At 40.7% G+C, this 21,155-nt stretch overlaps 1 protein-coding gene across 31 annotated transcripts in view; it reads right to left on the bottom strand.

The window, feature by feature from the left end:
• Positions 1-21,155, bottom strand: part of ADGRL2 (adhesion G protein-coupled receptor L2) — a 619,232-nt gene that overhangs the window by 492,190 nt on the left and 105,887 nt on the right. For all 31 annotated transcript variants that reach the window (XM_077905190.1, XM_077905191.1, XM_077905195.1 and 28 more), the window contains exon 3: positions 2,393-2,461. The gene's annotated coding sequence lies outside the window, so the exon portion shown is untranslated. The remainder of the gene's footprint in view (positions 1-2,392; positions 2,462-21,155) is intronic.

Below are 21,155 nucleotides of genomic sequence, written 5' to 3'. Positions count from 1 at the left end.
AATACTGGTTATAGGGAATAGACATTATCCATTCATGTTTCTTACATTACCATAGCAATCAAAGTTTATTTATAGCATAAAAACCCCAGAAAAATTCTGCTGGAATATTTTAACATAAAACAATTTAAAATTTCTGAAGTATTACACTAAAGCATTGTCTTAATAGCGAATATTATACCTTCCACCATAACTATCACTTGCCTTTCAGTATCATAGTGGTGTGATCTTTTTCAAGATTATACTAAGACAATAATATTTGCACGATATTATTCAAGATTACATTAAAATAATACTATTTATGTGGTTATTATTCAAGACTATATTAAGATCTTCTATATTTACTGGATATATTTTGAAAATGGGAAAGTAAAAGAAATATTCGTATCAACCTCTGAGTAAAAGCCCTGACGGGGAATGGTATCTATTATCTATATAAGAAATTTTCCTTCCAATACATAACCTATTATTAATTACCTATTCTTTAAAGGATGTATCGTTATTTCTACTTTGCCAAATATTGCCCATTTTAATGATTTTAACACTAAGTATCACTGTGAACTAAATATTATAATAGTATGGTTAATTAAAAAAAGATTCCAACTTCAGTTTAGGTCTTCTTATTCAAATTAATAGTCTTTCAATGGCTAAGCAGACTTGTTTAAACTTGTTTAAAACTTACAATTACCATTTTCTGCATTTGGTTATTAAAATCAAAATATAGCCATAATCACTGATGACATCTGTAAGAAATCTATAAATTACATAAAACAAACCATATCCCTATGTGTGTTAAAAAATCAATTTCACATATTTGTATTTTGAAAGTTATCTTAGAAATAGGATAGTGATCAATTCCATTTTAGAGATGAGAAAACGAGGTCAGGATGCAGTTGCTGACCTAGAATTGAACCTAGGTGCTCCAAGTTATTTATTTGCCTTTCTGCGTTCTGTTCCTTCAGTCCAGCAACAGGGGGATGGCGGATTTTAGAAATACGGTTTTGCTAATGGAAGAGAGAGAAATCCAATGACTTGTTCTGACCAACTAGCATGATGGTTATGTTTATTAGAAGAGAAGGTTGGATACTAGTGGAAACAGACTACTGGCACATCTACTGGAGAGATGAAGTCATTAGCCATATATAGGCTCATTAAGCCCTAATGGTGATCGTAATCATCCGTTTGTGATTTGGAAGAACCGTGCCTCCATCCCTTTGAAAGGCTTTTTGTTTTGTAGATCCCTTTTTATTCTGCTTCCTGAAACTCTATGCCAATTGATGTTTGCATGTTTCTGAAACGGCTACGAGTCTTCTAATTGATTCTCCCTCTACACTGTGCTGCTGCTCTGGCAGGCACCCCGCTTTCAGGTCACTTTACACGTCATACCACCTAGGGCGAGCCAGAGACCCATTCAAAGGGCAATGGGATGCCAATTATTTCCCTTCCTGGCATTTACATGAAAGGTATAATCTATCTCCTTTAGGAGAAAGGCTGCTAAGAGGAGTTTGCTTCCCTTAATAATTCCCACAACCGCCAAGTTTCTAGACTAGAGGAAAATTAAGAAGCTGAAACAAAGGGAGGAAGTAGAAGAAAAGCCCTTCAGGTCATCAGTAAATTTAGTGTATACTAGGTACTAGGCAATATTTCTCAATGCTTTGCACCTACTCATTTGTTTACACTATGCCACAGCCCGTGGAAGTGAGTGCTGTTATTTCTCTCACCTTTGTAGATGAGAAAATTGAAGCCCACACTGTCATGGGTAGTAAATGGCAGAGCCACAGTTTGAATTGAGGTTGGCTCTGAAGCCTAGTCTTTTCCCCATTTCGCTACAGGAGATATGAAAGATCCTGTATATACCTTAATGTAGATTTGAGACCTTCTAGAAATAAACAATTATTTAACAAGCAGGAAAGCAAACGATGACTATGATTTAGAGAAACAAAAATACAAGGCCATCCTTTATAAATTCCTTGACCACATACTTCTGCATCTGACAGTGTCTGTGGTAGAGGTAGCCTCAACGGGATATTTTGTACCTCTTCTTACTTCTACCGAAGGAACGCATCCCAATAATTTTGGACTTCGGGTATGAAAACCCTGACTCTCATCGCTTTCCTCTCGACTATGTGATTTGTGATGTCCTGGCAAGTCCCAGGGCAGGAGCCTCCTAAGATCGTGAGAAGACTTTTATAAAAAGTCGAGGTAGGTAGCCAGCCTTAAGCAACGTACAGTGCATAACCTGACCGTGCAGAGAGCCAACCCACAAATGCAGTTTATTGTTCCCACAGCACTACCCAATCTCCAAAAGATGAATGAAAAACAACATATTTATACAATGCTGGAATTCATACTGTAATTGAATCTCTGACATCATATTTTGAAATTAATCATTTACCTTATGAATCTATGTAGGCTCCATGCTCTTCAGAACTAATTGTGTGGTTCAGAGTGACGTGCTTGAGACCTAGAGGGAAGACAAACAAACCCACGGTTCAAATTCAGCATGAAAAAACTATCAGTAGGATTGAAGAGACATTCTTACTGGATGTGAAATATTGCTTTGAGTCAGATGCAAATTACAAAGGCATTTACTAGTTTGGAGTTTCGGAGAAGATGGAATTTAGATGCCCTGGGCTATCTGTGTTGGTGTCCCTGTGCTTTAAGAATCAGCTCAGACAAAAACACCAACGGGTCTAAAATGTTCCTGGAACAGAGCAGTGTAACTGAACCCAGGAGGGAGAGGCAGGCTGGCCCCCACCTGGGGGCACGGGTTAATAAAAAGATCAATTGCACTCTTCTCTTGTTAGTCATCAGACAGCCCATTGATGCCACCTGCTTGCTTTAAATGTGAAAGTACGGGCCAGCCATTGGAAAGCTGCCACCATCACTTGGGAACCCCCTTTCTTTCCGCTCTAGTGATAGGAGGGAAAAGGCCAGAGTCAGGCCCTTAGAAGCTGAGCATCTGTTCATTCGGTAAGCACAGATGTGAGTGGGGGAAAACCAGAAAGCAAGTCTTTACCCGGAGAAGGGACGGTGCTTGGTCTCCTCTTCAATGATTATACCACAATATGAGGAGGTCATAAAGTTAATAACAGTGTGAATGCAAGAAACATTTCGAATGTAAGAAATAAAATGGCTCAGTAAATTTTCTTCTTTCTTGAGATTACCATATCCCTCGGATCTGACATGGCCATGTGTTAGAAACACACAGATTACACAGGCTTTGTATTGGCGTTAATAGTCCTTGGGAACCTTGGCCTGTTTTTCACTTGTGAATTATTCTTTTCCAAAAGCATAAGGAAAGCTTTGCCTGGCTTTAGTGTCAGTTGACAATGATTACAATTTCAAAAGAAACATTACACATGTCCTAAAACAAAGAAAGCGCCTGCTCACCGTGGGCAGATGGAGAAGAAACTTTATTTTTTTATATCAGGCATAGGATCTTTTCCTGCAGAACCAGCATCTACCTCACTGAGCCTCTGCAAACAGCAGCTGTAAATGGGCCTCCTGTTTGCTCACCCTGACACTACACCTAGCAGACAGCACATGCCTGATGGGAAGACTCCAGACCGTCTCACCTTTGTAGCAGATGAGTATTCATTTCTCTTTTAATAACATGAGGAGGTTTAATTTACCGTGTATATATTTGATGGAAGGCATATTGATTATTTATCGATTACTATTATTTCAGCAGTATTTATCTTACTACCAATACTAGCTTCCTCTCTCTCTCTGCTGAACATTCCTATTCCGGTCAAAAACACTTTGCAAGTAGTGAAATGCTAACTTAGAGAGACAGTGAGATGTAGCAGTTAGCTCTAGTTTCTCAAAGCACTGAGATGGTAACTCCAACTCCTGGCCTGTTAAATACTGCTCTCTCTCACGCTCACTTTTTAGACTCTAAAAGTCAAGGTACTATATGTAGGTTCTGAATACTTAAAATTCATTCTGAATTAAGCAGTGTGTAAATGGATGGATTTCCTATCAAGTGAGTCATACCTGCAAGAGAAAAGTGCTACATCTAGCCTAGAATAGACATAGTTTAATCAAGAGAACAGATCAAGAAATGACTGCCTATTAAAAAAGTATTATTTAGTGAATTTTCAAACAACAGATTTCCAAGATGGGCTAATCATTTATGCAAAAATTTTGAAGATCTGGGTTGCTCAGTGGTTTAGTGCTTGCCTTCAGCTCAGGGAGTGATCCTGGAGACCTGGGATCGAGTCCCACATCGGGCTCCCTGCATGGAGCCTGCTTCTCCCTCTGCCTGTGTCTCTGCTTCCCTCTCTCTGTGTCTCTCATGAATAAATAAATAAAATCTTAAAAGAAAATTTTTGGAGGCTAGATGAGGTATTAGCTGTTTCCTGAATGTAAAGAGACTAATAAATATCACTCATATCCTTGATGAAATATGTTGTGAAGAATATGGGTCTCTCAAGCATTTATATGTATAAATTATTAGTAAGAGAGTAAGTTTTTGGGGACCAGTGATTTTTTGTTTTTCAACAAACTCTAAGTTTGATGTGAAACGGAGCAGAATTTATTAAAAAAAAAAGTGTTTTATGAATACAAGGGCTTTGATCAGATTGCTGAGTGAGGCTGCAAAGCTTGACTTTAAAATGGTTGATGAAAAAAGGACTTGCATCCTTCTTAATATGATCTTGCATCAAAATGATAGTCCTTGAATGAAGTTCAACCAAGTCTAACACTGAATTTTTCTCCCCAGCCCCATGTTTTATGATGAGAATCCAACATACCTACAAGGGTTCTATGATGAGTAACAAAGGGAAGTTTGCTAGGCAGGCTCATCTCCAGGCTTCAGACCCTCCTTGGTTAAGCCCACTTACCACTTGGTTAAGCCCACTTGGACCATGGTTGAAAAAGCTAAAGGAATAAAGTAGCACTTGAGGTTTTTTCTTGACAATTTCTTCATCTCATGGTTAGCTAATAGACACAAAATTGACATAGAAATAATGGACATTTGATTACGTAATTTTGTAAAAGAGGGATATTTTCATCTGGAATAAAGAAGCTCATTTTAGGGACGCCTGGCTAGCCTAGATGGTGGAGAATGTAACTCTTGATCTCAGGATTGTAAGTTTAAGCCCCATTTGGGTGTAAACATTACTTAAAAAATAAAATCTCTTAAAAAAAAAGAAGCTCATTTTGTAGGATGAATTAATATTGGCTATCGGACTACGCTAACTTGAAGAGATCAAAGGTAACTGAGTAATTATTGATAACTGTAGTAATGAGTACAGCTTTTGAACGGACACCCAGACTTCTGTGGGTTTTTTTAAAATTAAAACAGCATTTATATTTGAAAATGCAGGGTTCAAAACATTTTCAGTGTTTTCTTGACAGTTTAGGCACATGGTTTAAAGTTTCAATGCACACCAAATTGGGTAATTTAGGATGTTACAGAAGTAGAATTAATTAAATACATATATATATATATATATGTCTTTTACATGTAGCACATACGCATTAACTTTGTGAGCAAACCTAATGAAGGCAGTATTAACCAAGTGTAGTCAAATGCACTAAATAAGTAATTTTTGCTAAAGTTTGGGAATGCCTTATATGTCAGAATGGGACTTGCTAGTCACTCTTGAATACGACCTTTATTATAGTTGTTGAATAAAACCTTCTCTTTTGAAAAGAATGACTCTCTGTGTAAATTTGTTCAAATTTTGAAGTCAATTTCTTTGGGAAAATTTCCAATTTGAAAACAATAGCATCTAAAGAACTCAGACGTTGGAGTCAGTCTTATCCCTGTTGTAGTGGTGGTATTAATATTTTTAAAAATGCAACCTTTTAACAAACAAAATGACTTTAACAATCAATTTAGAATCAGTAGTCCTTAAACTATACTTCAGGGGAAGATCTATGAGATTCAAGAAAAAGTAAATCCCAACTAACACGAAAGCAACATTTTAATCATCAAGATGCAAATGAGGAAACTATAATTGTGAAAATAAAATGAGAAGAGGGTACATAATTCCATATGAAAAAAAGCTCAAGAATGAAAAGAAGCCAGTTTGGAGAAAAAGTGCATCCAATGATAGCTCATGTAGAGAAAAAAGGCAAAAGGAAATGAATTTAAGTAAACTAGAGGAAATTTCTCATCTCATCTTATATTGTCTTTTACGTCTAAATAAGACAAAACTATCTTGAGAAGTTTTGAGGAAACTCTGCAGCCTTCCTATTTTATTATTGTACATCCTTTTTTCATGGCTCCTGCTGGAACTATGCTGATATACTCTTAAAACTCTTACCTTACTTTGCCTTCTGTTTCGGAAGCAAGTGTAATCATTAGGAAAGATTAGCTCTGCTACTTTCTCTGTTGTCCTGCATGATGTAGGCTGAGGAGGCTTTTGAGGTCACCACTAATATTATCATTTCCCTCATTAAAACAACAGCAACGACTCTGAATATTCTGAGTGGAAGGGAGCTTTCAGAGAGGCAAGCCTGGCCTCTTAACTGGAGCCTCATATTCCAGGATGGGGACATTAGACAGAAGGCAATCAATTGGGAAGGGCTGAGGATGTTTGAGCAAGGGAGTGAATTAACCAGAAATCCAATTTAAGCAGATGAAGTGTGTGTACCATAGATCAGAGTGAGGACAGAAAACAGATCTATTCAATAATTAACCCAACAAATACTTTGAGCAGTGTTTAACATTTGCTAGTACTCTTTTCATGATGATATTCTATATTAATAATATAGTATGTTGATACTATAATGATACTTAATAATAGTAGTACTAAGTTTATTTTTTTATTTTTTATTTTCAGTAGTACTAAGTTTAATAATGAATTGTTCTTTTTGGTACTATTAGATACTGAGGACAACCAGTTGGTCAAGGTCTCCGCTTTCACAGACAGAAGACAGACATAAAATATCACACAGTTGAGAGAGAATGAGTGAAGGAGGAGAGAAACATGTGTTTTAAGAGTGTCTAATTCTAGAAGAATGCTCTTGTTATGTTAAGCTGAGTCTAAAGCTGTGAAGATTGGATAGTAGGCTATTGTTATAGTCCAGACAAGAAAGAGATTAATGAGAACCCAGCCTAGGTGGGAGCAGTGGGAATTAAAAGGAAGAAAAAGATGCAAGAGGTATTTCAGAGACAATCAATAGAAATTGGCAAGTGCTGAGATGTGCAGTACAGGAGAGGGAAGAGGCATAGATGAATTAGAAACTTGGGGCCTCACTGAAGAAAGCAGGCTGCTGTTAACAGAAATACAGATGTCACAAGACCAAACTAGTGTGATGGGGTAATGATGGATTTGGGTGTGGTACCTTGTGTTTTCTGTGTCAAAAAACATCTCATGGAGGTGACAATAAGTAGCTGAGAAACGAGCACAAGAGAGTCGGGTGTCATTCTGATGGGCAGTTAAAGCTGTGCAGGTCGTCTATAATCCTCAAAGGTAATGAAAGATCGTCTATAAACCTCCATAGACGTGGGTGTTCTGGGAAATGATGTAATGAGGGGAAGGGAGAGAGGTAAGGCAAGTAGGAATAGCACCAGACAGTTACATACTCATTCCTGTGTGATGGACACGCACTCTACAGGGGTCAGTTCCCTTCATTTTCACCACGACCCCTAGACAGCAGATTTTGCTATTAATCCTACTTCACAAATTAGGAAATGGAACTACAGAGAGGTTGCTGAGGCCACACAGCTCATACGGGATAGCGTCTCAGAGCCTCTGTCCTTAACACTATTCTGCCTAACGCCTCTTAGGTGGAACACATGATTATGAAAAGCGGGTTGCTCTTTGCCAAAACAGATATCCTACGGATTAAATTTAAGTGGGAGGTTAGCAAAGCATGGGGCTGAGCTTGAGAGGTAAAGCAACATGCATGAGAAACACGGGCACAGAGGGGGCTTTTTTATTAAGCAAATGACAACATGCAGAAGAGGTTTTTTTTTTTTTTAATTAATTAATTTGAGAAAGAGAGCAAGCAAGAACACAAGTGGTGGGGAGGGGCAGAGGGAGAGGGAAGCTCAGCAGGGAGCCTTGACCTGGGGCTTCAACCCAGGACCCTGAGATCCTGACCTGAGCCAAAGGCAGACACCTAACCCACTGAGCCACCCAGGCACCTTGCAAAACAGTTTTGTCAACACTTTTAACAAGTGCTATGAGGACACGTGTAAGATTCTAGGAAAGACTGTATGAGGGGGTCCTAACCTGCTGTGTGGGAGGTTCAGGGCCTTTGCAATCAGGGAAGGCGACCTTAAGAATCTGCCGTTTCAACTAAGACCCAAATCTGGGAGTGGAAAAGAAGGACATTCCAGATGTGAGGGCCCTTCAGTGGGAGGAGCTAACCGGATTCAAGGGGTAAAGAAATCTGGGGCAAAGACAAGGGAGAGGAGGCCCCTAAGGCTTCTGGACTTTATCCTAAGAGTAGTGGAAAGGTACTGAAGGGGATTAAGCAGGAGAGTGACAAATTAAGGCACAGAGAGTTTAAGGAAATTGCTGGAGATCATACAGCTGCTAATTGAGCCCCAAGGAAACCCAGATCATCCCAGCTCCAAGGTTCCTCCCTCTCACAAAACGATATTACTGTCCAGAGCAGGGCGGCAAAATGTTTAATAACCAGCTCTCCAGGGAAAAGGGAATGATTTGCAGCATTTTTTTGATATTAGTGGTGTAATTGCTATCGTGGATTTTAAGCTACTCACGTGTCCCAAGTTACTGATGCAGAATTGGGAAGAGATGCTCCCTATCATACCAGGACATGGCATTTTTAACATTCAAATGCGAAGGGCAGAAACACCCTCAAAAACATAGAAAACAGTTCAATAATACAATAATTAGGACGTGGCGAGCTCTATGTATTTGTTGACTTTGTTTTTACCAGGTTATTTAAATCAAAACTTATACAATTGATTTTTAATAGTGACTCTCTGGGGAAACAGACAGCCTGCCAAATTCCTGAAAACTTATTAATAGGATCTCCTGAGCAGGTACAAGCTGGCACCACCTCAAAGAATTATGTCTTGGGTACAGATTTTTATTTTCTTGCTTCCTTTTTGGGAGATGGTTCCTGGACTCTTAGATAAAATATGACTCATGTCTTTGTACTTATCTCATTGTGTGGATCGTGGAGAATATTCAATGAGAAGAAGATGGGTTTCCCCTCCAAAAAAAAAAAAAAAAGAGTAGGAAAGGGGAATTTGGGAGAGCCGGGGCTAAGCATTGTCCTCCGTGGGGACACCAGGTGTCTGATAGCCAACCTTTCTGGCTCACTTTTCACCTTTGCTTTCAAACAGTCAGGAGAGCCAGCTCCTGGTTTCAAACACAAATTTATAACTGTTGCACTGAAGCTAAACTTATATTCTCTGTATCCATTATCATTCCGTCCTATTATTGTCATGCAACCTCCTCTTTAGGAAAATCACTGGACCCTAAAATAAAATGTTCAGAAAACATGCAAATGAAAATGGCTTAAACTCTCAGACTTTGGCAGTGTTACTTGAGTTGCTGTGGCCTCAGAAGGGACAATCATAATATTTTTCTGGCTGTCTTGTCTTGATTTATAATTCGAAATCTCCATAAATGATAATAGAGAGGGCAATTATCAAAGAAATGGAAAGGGCAATTATCATTAAATTGAAAACACATCACACATCCAACAGGATGAATGACTGAGCTAAAAACAGATTTTGTGGATCTTGCAACTGTTCCAAAAGAACTTAATGGAGGCAACTTCATCTCCCCACCTCCTCCAATTAACCAGATGACTTTGGATATATTTTCTCTTTTTTTTTTTTTTTTCCCTTGGATGATACCGCAAGGCCTGTTAAACTAATCTGCCTGAATACTGACACTACTTAGGAGATGTAAATTTATGAGACTAAACCAGTTGCTGTTTGCCTAGTGTGAAAAAAAGCTTTCCTTTTTTTTTTTTTTGTAAAAACAGTAGAGAAAAATTAGTTCCCTTGTTTGTACATTTGTGATTCCAGGAGACTGTAGACGCCCGTCTCATCTGCCCTTAACCCTTGCAATGAATCTTTTTAAGTGAGGCAACATGGTGTTTTTGTTCATGAGGTTAAATAATAGACTAGACGTTGAAACTCCCCTAAAGGGCTTTTGTCTTGGTTGGATAAATTGAGCAAATTATAATCCAACCTATAGGTATCAGTGATCCTTACTATAAAAATGGAAGCTAGAGGTGAATGTTTAGGGATGCCTTTTGTGGAGAATTCTTACTATTTGGATTTACCATTTTAAAGAGCAGAATTAGGGAGGTTCTCTGGAAAGCGTAAAACATGGAAGGGGGAACAAAAACAAAACAAAAATTCCTTTTGTCAGCACATCTGGATAGTAAAAATAGTGGTGGCATGAACGTCAATATCTGCCCATCTGAAGCCTTATATAAATCTGATCCTATCAGATCTTGACAGGGAATATGAAGGGCTCCCCTTTTCATATTAAGGTCTAGCATGCTTATCTTTGTAATATACAGATCACGAAGAAACTAAACATGGAATGATGCAAATGTTCAGATGAACTTAATTTATATTCATTTCATCCGGGTTTCTTCTTCCCCCATATTGGTTCTTGACAGAACCATTGGTCCTTGACCTGCCATTGGCTAATGCTTAACCAAGATTAGATTTGTTTACTTGAGAACAAAGAACCATAGGATGATACCAGCCCATGCGGCTACACTCTCTGTTACAGAGCTCAGACACTGTGGTAATAGTTGAAAAAGAAAATCTAGTCCGAAAGAAAGATGGAAAGAAAATTGATATTTACTAATCACCTATTATTTCTCATAGGTGATTTCTAAATTTTCTAAAAATTACATGTAATTTTTAATGTTGCCGCTATCCGGTATCGAACCTGTTGGCGAGTCCTGTATTTGTATATCCTCCCTGCCCAAGCAAAAGCAAATCAGTTAAATTTTACTATGCTATCCTGTGACTTTTGCAAGTACCTTCCCCTTCATGTTGGAGGACCACGCTGTGCTAGCTATGTGCATGCTCTGGTGTTTTGTCGCTTGGAGAGCGGAATACATGCTGTACTGTCTGGCTGCCAGCAATATGCAACATCAGTGCTGAATATTTTCCTTTCAAAGACATATGATTCTCTATTAAGTCATTTTTTTTCCTAGCTTCTATCTTCCACATATTCTAGAACAGTTTTTCAATGTGAGAAATATTTGAGAGTTTTCCCAAAACAATAAAACAGAAAAAATTTTTGTCCAATTTACTCACTATGAATTTATATGAATATGTGCATGTATCCATAAATTGCTCATCTTGAATTGATTTGTGTGTGTGTGTGTGTGTGTGTGTCAAGGAAAGAAAATTGTTACATTTATCAGTTTATCTTGGTCAGTAAATTTGTTTTTAAATACTAAGTACACTAAAATCCAAGGAGGAGGAGTATCCTTTACAAAATTCCCCAAAGTTCGGAGTGCTTTGAATTTTTTTGAGCTCTCAACCATATGTTGAGTAAGTAAATGACTCTTGGACATCCTCACGAAGGGGCAGCGGTGGAGGGAATTCCCCTTGAATTCTAGGAAATGTTCTTTGCACATGATGTTTATTTCCTTTGATGTCACAATTTTTCTTGAATCATGTAAATATTTATTTTAAACATGGTTGTTAAGGCTTATTCAATAGTCTGTTTCAATTCCTGTGTCAAAAACTGGGTGAAGCAGAAAGGTCAGTTTGTGGACCGATATGTTCTCAGATTAAATATTGAATTAGTAAAAAATGAACCTAATATTATTTTAATATTTTAAAATGTGTTTGGAACAGAAGGGGAGTTTCTGAAAAATAAAAAAATTGAAAAGCTAGCTCGTCTAAAATAAAGCACATTATGAGTCATATTGATAGTTTCTTCATCATCGATATTTTTGAAAATTGGTACATGTTTATCAATTGTGTCCAGTATTTGGGTTGAAACCCTTTGTCAACTGTATTTCCTTCTCACAGGAACCCCGTGAGGTAAGCCTCACTGCCCGATTTTACACATTTTACAACTCAGAGAAGTTTAGAAAATCTTTTCATGTCAGTAAGCAAGCAAACAGCAATGCAGGGACTTAAACCCGGACCTGTCAGATTCTAAGCCCTGTGAGTGGCACATGGCAGTTCTCAACGTGTGCCAATTGTCAGCCCTTCTGGAGGCAGAGTAGGACTTGTTCACCTCTCTGTGCTTCTTAAGACAGTTATAGTTAAAAGCTGCTCCAGGTAACAGATGATATCCTAATTTCTAAAACACTTAAATAAATCAGAATGTCAATTCTCTCTGATTCCTTCTGATCATAATCTTCCCCCAACCCCAATCACACTTTCGGAAAAATCACATTTTTCTGGGCCCGGAAAAAAAAAAATGAAGTCGCTGTGATTGTAAAGTTTATATTTGGATAGGAGAGAGAAAATAAACACATACATATATGTATATGGACATAATTGTTAAGTCAGTTCAAATAGCAGTAAATGGAAAGAAGACAAATAAAATGGGGTCAAGACTAGAACCTAATAGTGACTGACTTTTACTGAAAAAAATATCACAAGTGTCAGACACTTGGTTAGGTATGTTACATAGATTAATTATTTAATTCTTACAAGACTCTCTGCGGTAGATATTGTACCTCTGGTGGATTGAAGATGGCAGGAAATTATTAACCAGTCCTGAAATTGAGAGGTAGGGTTTAACTTCTCTCCCTTGGAGTCCCTTGGTGACTTGCTTGATGAATAAAATGAGGCAGAAGAGACAATAGACTAGGTCTGGACTTCGGCTTTGTACCTTTGGAGCCTTGGGCTGCCACGTAAGAATCAGACTAAGGTTTCCATGTTGTGAGAAAGCCCAAGCCACATGAAGAGGTCAGGTGTAAAGTGAGCCTCAGGTGGGCTGTCAGCCAACAAGGATTAATGACGCATGTGGGATGGCCAGCCCCCTCAAGCCTACTATTCACTTGGTATCTGACCTCACCAGAATGACAAACCCCAATGAGAACCACCCAAGGGAGTGTAGTCATTCACAGAAAAGTGAAAGATGATAATAGATCGTTGGTTTAAACCAACTGGGTTTAAACCAAGTTTTGGGGATGTTTTGTTATGCAGCGATGAATAATTGGAACGATGATTATGATTTTTTTTTTCCTATAAAAGAGAAAACCAAGAGAATGAAAGGCTGAGTAATTTGGTTGTCAAATGGTAGAATTGGGATTCAAATCCAGTCGGGCTGACCCCCAAGCACCATTTTACATTCTATCCTGTAAGCCTCCTCCCTAGAGTGAAATCAGCATCGTCAGCGTGTCCCTGACTAACGTTGGCAGTTACCATCTAGTTTACATTTCATTTTCTCCCTTGAATCACAACGGTTAAAACTCAGGGCACACTGCCATGGGAATATGATTGCTCAGCTGGGGTACTTTTGCAAAGAGACCTTGCGGTGTCCTTGACCCGGAAGTATTATGTGGTCCAAGACCTTTTGTGGATTGGAATCTTAAGCAAAATAAGGAGAATATGGAGGAGATTGACCTGTGCTAATCTATAATCCTTTCATTGTGTCGTGAAATTACGGGAATGATTCAAGTGAAATAGGAAATTGCACGGCATTTTGATTAAAGAAAAGGAGCATGAAGTAATTTTGTTAAAATAAAAGGCAAATAATTGTCACCAAATCAGATTTCTTGGCATACAAATATGTTACATCCCTTGTCTAATACACAGGACTGATATTCGGATGGGAAAGGAGTAACCGGATGTCTGTAGCATGATAGCATTCACCGGCAAGAGGCTGAGCCAGATGTTCCTTCCTCAACAAGGAAGGACAGATAAAAGTACAAGGCTTCCAAGCAAGCCCACAGTGCATATTTCCCAAAGACGTTTTTCCTCAGAGTATTTAATTTAGTTTAGCTGTTTCCATTCTGAAGACTTTTGTATACACAACAATAGAACAGCTCACGATAGCTCAGAGGAAAGAACTTTTATAGAGATGCTGCACATTTTACCCCCCTCAAGCCTTGCAGGGGAAACTCCTGGTACTCTTGGAACTTTCCTGTCAGACTCTTAAGACAATCCAGTGCCTTTTCCAAGCAGGAAATATGATGTTCCAAAGACAACTTGACCTCCTGTTTGAAAATGGTGGTGGTGGAGGGGGGCGCGGGGGTGGCGGTGGGGGGTGGGTGGGTGAGTTGGGGAGACAAAAAGGGGCATAGCCTGAGTATACTTAATTCATAGACCCACTCACAAATACAAACAAGTTAATTTTGTTAAGAACGCAAGATAACATTTCACTTAAGACAAAATCCCAATCATTTATTCTCCTCTGGAGTACTTCTTATGCATCCTTGAGTTTTTAAAAGTTCAAGTGTTGCATAAAAAATCAACATAATTACAGAAAGCAGTCCTTAAACAAGAATATCCTGTTTTGTTTCCTGCATACTCACTGGGGTGGCTCATCTGAATCCTTGACAACATCCAACTCCGAGAAGAAAACATCAAGACTGCTTGCTGATCTTGGTTTTTACATAGAGCTCCTCAGCAGTAGGGCTATTGGCCCCACCGTGTAAGCCGACAATCGCCCTATTGTTTACTCTCCAGTCAGAAAAGCGATGCTGCTTTTCTTCACCGTGTATGGTCTCTATAATCCTAACAGTCATGTTCACTCAGCAGTAAGCCCCAATATATGTTTCCCAGAGGAGTTTCAGATACATGAGATAGATTAGCATCTCTGTGGCTTGATGCAATCTGTGACAGACTCGACAGTAATAAACATTTTCAAGTGTGGTCAGTGCGAGATTCTTTGCTGAAGAACAATTTTGTTCCTGAGGTAGGGGGGAAAAGAAACTTAGCAATGACTTTTTGGGTAAGGAACTACATTGGCTCCGGGATAATACAACGCCCTGAACCTCTTGCCCTCTCGGCATTTCATTCTGTGCAGAGGGAGGAAAAAAGCCCAATTGTGTGCTGATGAATCAGAAAACTTCATGAACATTCAAGAAATACACACGCCACTACAAATTAAGCATGAGCAGGGCAAGGTATTCATCCTTTCTGTCAGATTCTGTGGGAAGTACGCCTTATTAGCATGGAGGCCCGAAGTAGTAGCGTGTAGGCCATGTTCACTTATCCTACAGAAGAAGAACAGGCCGTCTCAGCTCAGGACAAATAAATAGCCTGGATCCTTCCACCCCCCCGCCCCCTCTCCCCCCCATTTCAATCCTACACTTGAAAATCACCAGATGAAACCCTACATCCATCTCAGCTTCCAGTTTGTCTTGGGGTTTACAAGGGAACTCGGTTTTGCATTTTAAATCAGTTCCATCATAACCCTGAAAGTGATCACAGGGCTGCTAATTCTCTGTCTCCTGTTTCCACCACACCCCCCCCCCACCTCCCCTTTCGAAGCTTTGAATTTGAATGGGACCCGAAGATTCTCTGGGGGTCACGTTTGTGGCCCTTGAGGAGCGGCCTCTCTGCTGCTTTCAGCTGATTTCCTGGCATGTTTCGCGGGGATTTGTGGTGAGTGGCAGCTCTGGAATCACTTTTCATTCTGTCAGGTTGTGGTTAGGCTTAGTGGGGTTTCTTTGTTATACTGGCCACTACTAGTCAATTCCCTTGAACATATCTGGTTTTCTCTTTCCCCCTTGAAGAAAAAAGAAAAAAGAAAAACCAAAAAAGAAAAAAGAAAAAAACAAAAGAAAAAAGAAAAAAGAAAAAAAAAAAAAAAAAAAAAAGCAGGTCCAGACTCTCCACCTTACCCCCAAAACACAAACACAAAACAAACATGCATATCCTCTGGAAGTCCTGGGGGGAGATAGAGAAGGAGAGGTCCAGATGTTCTCAACATCCCAATTTAATTTTGATGTCAGACTATAAAAGATCTTGGGAGGGCCCCATTTCCCGTACCTGTTCTGCTGACACGCTGTTTTATTAAAGAATCAGGGATAAATTTTACTACCGCATTTTTATGTTAAAAACAAAACAAAACAAAACAAAACAAAACAAAAAACCTAACACAAAATGCGAATTTTGGAAGCCCCGTGTTTTCTTCTTCTTTCAGAACAAACCTGGAAAATAGGAAGTTAAATCTGAATGTTGGTAAAATATAACAAAAACACTAAGAAGCCCGTCAGGATCCAGTTTTCCATGGGCACCGTGGGGCGGTGTGGGGGTGTGTGTGGGGGTCTGGGCGGGAGGGATTTGGCACTTTAAGTGCATGTCGTTTTAAGCCAGAGCTTAACAGAGTTTTGTATTTCATGAATTAGTTTTGGGGGAAGGAAAGGAAAAGAGAACAACGTAAGGTTGCCAACATTTTCTATTGCCAAGTTAGGCTGGTTAAAAAAAAAAAAAAAAAAAAAACACAACAAAAAACAACAACTAACATTGAAACCTTACATCATTTCTTTAAAGAAAGGCCACGTTAACATCAGCGGGGGGTGGGGGGGCGGGAGGAAGGAGGAAAGCCGTCATCTTCAAATACAAGCCAGCCTTCACTAGAATGAAGAGTTGGCAACTTTTACACCAACATGCCACAAAGGCCTCCAGAAACAGCCAGTTCCTGAAACACGCCAAGCCCCTTCCCACCTTCTTGCCTGTGCACCCGCCATTCCTCTGACTGGAAGTCTATTCCCTGGACATTGGCAGAGCTCTCCACTCAAATGGAACCACAAGAGGCAGGGCTTCTCTAACCACACTGTTGAAAGCCCCACTCCCCAGACCTCATGCCGGCAAACCCTCCTCCCCGCTTCCAGGCCTCTCCATCCCGGGCCTCTCCACCCCGGGCCTCTCCATCCTGGGCCTCTCCATTCCAGGCCTCTCCATCCTGGGCCTCTCCATTCCAGGACTCTCCATCCCGGGCCTCTCCATCTCAGGCCTCTCCATCCAGGGCCTCTCCATCTCAGGCCTCTCCACCTCAGGCCTCTCCATCCCGGGCCTCTCCATCCTGGGCCTCTCCATTCCAGGCCTCTCCATCCTGGGCCTCTCCATTCCAGGCCTCTCCATCCTGGGCCTCTCCATTCCAGGCCTCTCCATCCTGGGCCTCTCCATTCCAGGCCTCTCCATCCTGGGCCTCTCCATTCCAGGACTCTCCATCCCGGGCCTCTCCATCCCGGGCCTCTCCATCTCGGGCCTCTCCATCCCGGGCCTCTCCATCCCGGGCCTCTCCATCCCAGGCCTCTCCATCCCAGGCATCTCCATCTCCGGCCTCTCCATCTCAGTCTTCTCCACCCCGGGCCTCTCCACCCTGGGCCTCTCCGTCCCAGGCCTCTGCATTTTCCTTACTTGGCTTCAATCTTTGTCAAGTATTTGTTACTACCCGGGGCTGCATTTTGTTTGCTCATGATCCGACTCCCCCATTGACAGTATAAAATACACCGGGTCAGAGGCTTCAGATCATTGTGTTCACCTCTTTTTCTCCACTCCCCGGCCTGGCACCTGTGAGGCACGAGGTACTTACTCGTTCCAGCTACAGGTGTGTCTGAACGTATGGTCCGTATTTTCCTTATGTTTGAAAAGAACGACTGCGCTGCCTGCGCCTGTTGGTGTGCGGAAACGATTGTTTTAAGAAGGGGATTGACGTGGCCTTTAGGCATAGATCAGGGCACACCTGAAGGAAGCACACATCTGACTCACCCAGACTTCACTGCAGCTGGTCTTGCCTAGCAGGAGTGAAGCTGTGCTTCGTAGGACCGGCAGCAAGCTGAGGCGAGGCTAACCTGGGGTCCCACTACTGACTTAGGGACAAGAAATATTCTTTACGCAGACTTAGGCTGTATTAACAGCCTCTCCCTCCCTCCCCAAATCACTGAATTATGTAGTTCAGGCATGGCTCCTTAGCACCTCTTGGATAACGAATGCATTTAAAAAAAAAAAAAAAAAACAAGAAGATGTTTATTAACAACAAGAGAACATGAGAGTGCAAGTATCTCCTGGATTAAAAAAAAAAAAAAAAAGGAACAGTAGCATCCACGTGATAGCATGTTTAGCTATTACCTCTCACAATTAATTCACCATGAGTAGGGGAACTCTGAAGTAGGGTTCACAGTCAGGCCATACTGCCAAGAACACTGGGGCATCCTAGAAAAAGTTGCCTTTGCAATGGGTTGTGGAGAGTTCACAAATGTAGGTAGTAGGTGTCAAAAGTGCATTTTCCAAGTGTTTGTGCCGTCCGGGATCCTCGGTAGGTGACTCTGGGATCCTGGGTAGGTGACTCTGATTTCTTTTCTTGAAAAATATCACTTCTGGGCACATGGGGCTTGTTTTTCCCCTAAAAAATGGAGAACGAGGGCAGCCTGGGTAGCTCAGCAGATTAGTGCCCACTTCAGTCCAGGGCATGATCCTGGAGTCCTGGGATCGAGTCCCACCTTGGAGTCCCTGCATGGAGCCTGCTTCTCCCTCTGCCTGTGTCTCTGCCTCTCTCTCTCTGTGTGTCTCTCATGAATAAAAAAATAAAATCTTAAAAAAAAAAAAAAAAGGAGAATGAGCCCAGATGCACCTAATGCAAGTTCCGCACAGATTTTTCTTTTTAATTAGGGTACGATATCTGCTGTTGGGGCCACAGTTCTGAGTAGCAGTAACAGGTAGTAACATGATGGTACCCAAATACATGAGATCTGGCAATTGGTGAAGAAAGTGAGTTTAGGGCATGTACATGAGTGTGTGTGCACACGTTTGTGTTGTGCATATATGTGAGAGGGTTAACGTATTTTGGTTATTATCATAATGATGATGTGGTAAATGGAAAGTGTAAAAGGGTTGATTTTTTGGAGTTCCTTTCTCTCTCTCTCTCTCTCTCTGTCTCTCTGTCTTTCTGTGTCTCTTTCTTTTATGCTACAGCGTGGAATGGAGCAGGGGATTTAGAAAGCCTCTGCTGATTAATCCATCATCTTCTGACAACTGAATTCCCAGAAACAGAGTACCAGACTTTCGCACAAAGTGTCATTTTGACTGGAATCTTTCAAGTTCAAGGCTACCAAGTCCTCAGAGGAAGACTGCCCCATAGCGGGGCCTCAAATAGAGGTAGCTTCTAGTGTCGTTATCCATTAAGAAGCCAAGGATTGCAGGGTCTGGCCAGCCAATTCCATGTCTCCAGACCTCCCCAACTGCCGTGTCAAAGAATGTTTGGGGAGAAGCAAAGACTGATGACAGCTGGACACTTACACTGAAGGGTAAGAATAAAAACATTACATGGTTTTTAAGGAAAAATCAGAGAAATGAGGTTTGGGGCCATCACCTCACCAATGAACTTATTTTAGGATTGTATATCTCAAAGATTAAAAGTAAAACCGAAGCTTAATTTCACAGAAATTCGAAATAAAAAAGGTCCATTTACGTTTCAGAACTGCCCCGGCACAATGACAGAGGCAGTTATTTTTGGTAAAAGTGGATTGTGGACCGAGTAGCTGGTGAGAATGCTCTTAAGTATTCACGTAGGACAAAAACCTTCCTGGCACTAATAAGTCTCAATTGGTTTTTCAGCTGCACTGTGGTTTATTGTGCGCTTTAAATCACCTCGAAGACTGCACTACATACCATTGTGTCTGTTAGAAAATCATTATGGGGCAATTAGAAGCAATGCTGTTTCGCAGATGAACATGGAATCTTCCTCTGAGTCTGACTGCTACGCACTTCCTCCGTGCCTCTTGTGATTATCTACATTTGTGATGGTCAAGGGATACAGCTGTCGGGAAAGCACGCAACAGGTGGCAGTTGTGGGGTTGACGCCTCATCCATTCTTGGGTGCTCCCTGCCACCCGAGCTCGGGATTTCCGTAAGTGCTGGGGTGCAACTGACTCCTTTTAAGCAACGTGTGTTTGGAATGGTCAGTGACAAAATTCATCTTCCTCCAAAAAATGAGAAGAAATCGAGGAGTCCTTGCGAAGTCAAATGTGCACTATCATACTGAAATGGGTCGACCTTGGAAACTTCGTAAGCAGGACAGATAAGAGCAAGCAACTACAGAGAGAGCCCGAAACATTGGGTAGCGAGATACCACTTTCCTTTCCGGAGGACGGTGAGGCGAGATCAATCGGTTCTTTCATTTTTTGTAAAGCTCTTTCAAGATTGGTCTTATGTTTTTTTAAGAAAGAGCGATTTAACCTTGGCGTCAGTAATGACATGACTTGTTGAATGACTTAATCTCTGATGAAATTAGTCTAAGTGGTTTAAGAATTAATTAAGTGGTTTCTTTTTTGCATTTCAGGTAGCATTTTACCATGCAATACGTAAAGCTTCGCTCTTTGCTATTTTTACAGCACATATATACGTGTAGAACATTATTATGGGGACAGGAAAAGAAGAGGAAGTTGATTGACAAAGATGCGAAACACTGCACTGAACGATTCTCGTGCTTGTGCTAGGTTATTCAGGAGCCAGAATCTGAGTTACGGATTCTGTTATAAATTATGACCGGGATGCCTGGGTGGCTCAGCGGTTGAGTGTCTGCCTTTGGCTAAGGACAGGATCCCGGAGTCCCAGGATCGAGACTCACATTGGGCTCCTTGCTTGGAGCCTACTTCTCCCTTTGCCTTTGTCTCTGCCTCTCTCTCTCTCTGTCTCATGAACAAATAAAAAATAATAATAATAAATAAATAAATTATGACCGACCCATGCTTCTTCCTCTCAGGTACACAAACTTCCAGGTTCTAGGGCCTCATTTCTGTTCAGTGGGCAATCCGGGTTGCCTGGATGTATTTATTTTAACACAATGACAAGACAGTATCGAGTAAGAGGCCTACGTTCTGCTCCTGTGCTCTAGACAATGTCCTAGGCATGCCTGCCTGGGCCTCGATCCATGCTACTAAATAATATTCGACTATCTTTAGTTTGACCTGAATGTGGGTGTAGGCCAAAAAAGTCTTAAAAGCAGCTAACATGAGGATAACCATGTCCCACGGGGTTAAGCTTAATTTCGTCAAAATTGTTGTCTTTTCTTTTTTGTGTTAGCAAGATCATGTCCAGCAGTTCATGGAGATTTATATTTCTTCTAAAACATGACACTGCGACATTAGTGACATTTTCTGTTTGTCTATTTATGTCCCCAAAGAGGTAACCACATGCCATATACGTTTTCTGTTAATATATTTGCAAGTCGGTCTCGCTGGTTGGTCTTTGAAAGATTTCCAGTGGATAAAACATGTGGAATGAGAAGCTATAAAAAGGAGTTTTTGGTGAATGTGAAGCAGAG

Source organism: Canis aureus, chromosome 8 (genome assembly GCF_053574225.1).
Source record: "Canis aureus isolate CA01 chromosome 8, VMU_Caureus_v.1.0, whole genome shotgun sequence".
Lineage (NCBI taxonomy): Eukaryota > Metazoa > Chordata > Mammalia > Carnivora > Canidae > Canis > Canis aureus.
The sequence above is the reverse complement of the archived record's forward strand: the minus strand, read 5'-3'. Positions and strand labels throughout refer to the sequence as shown.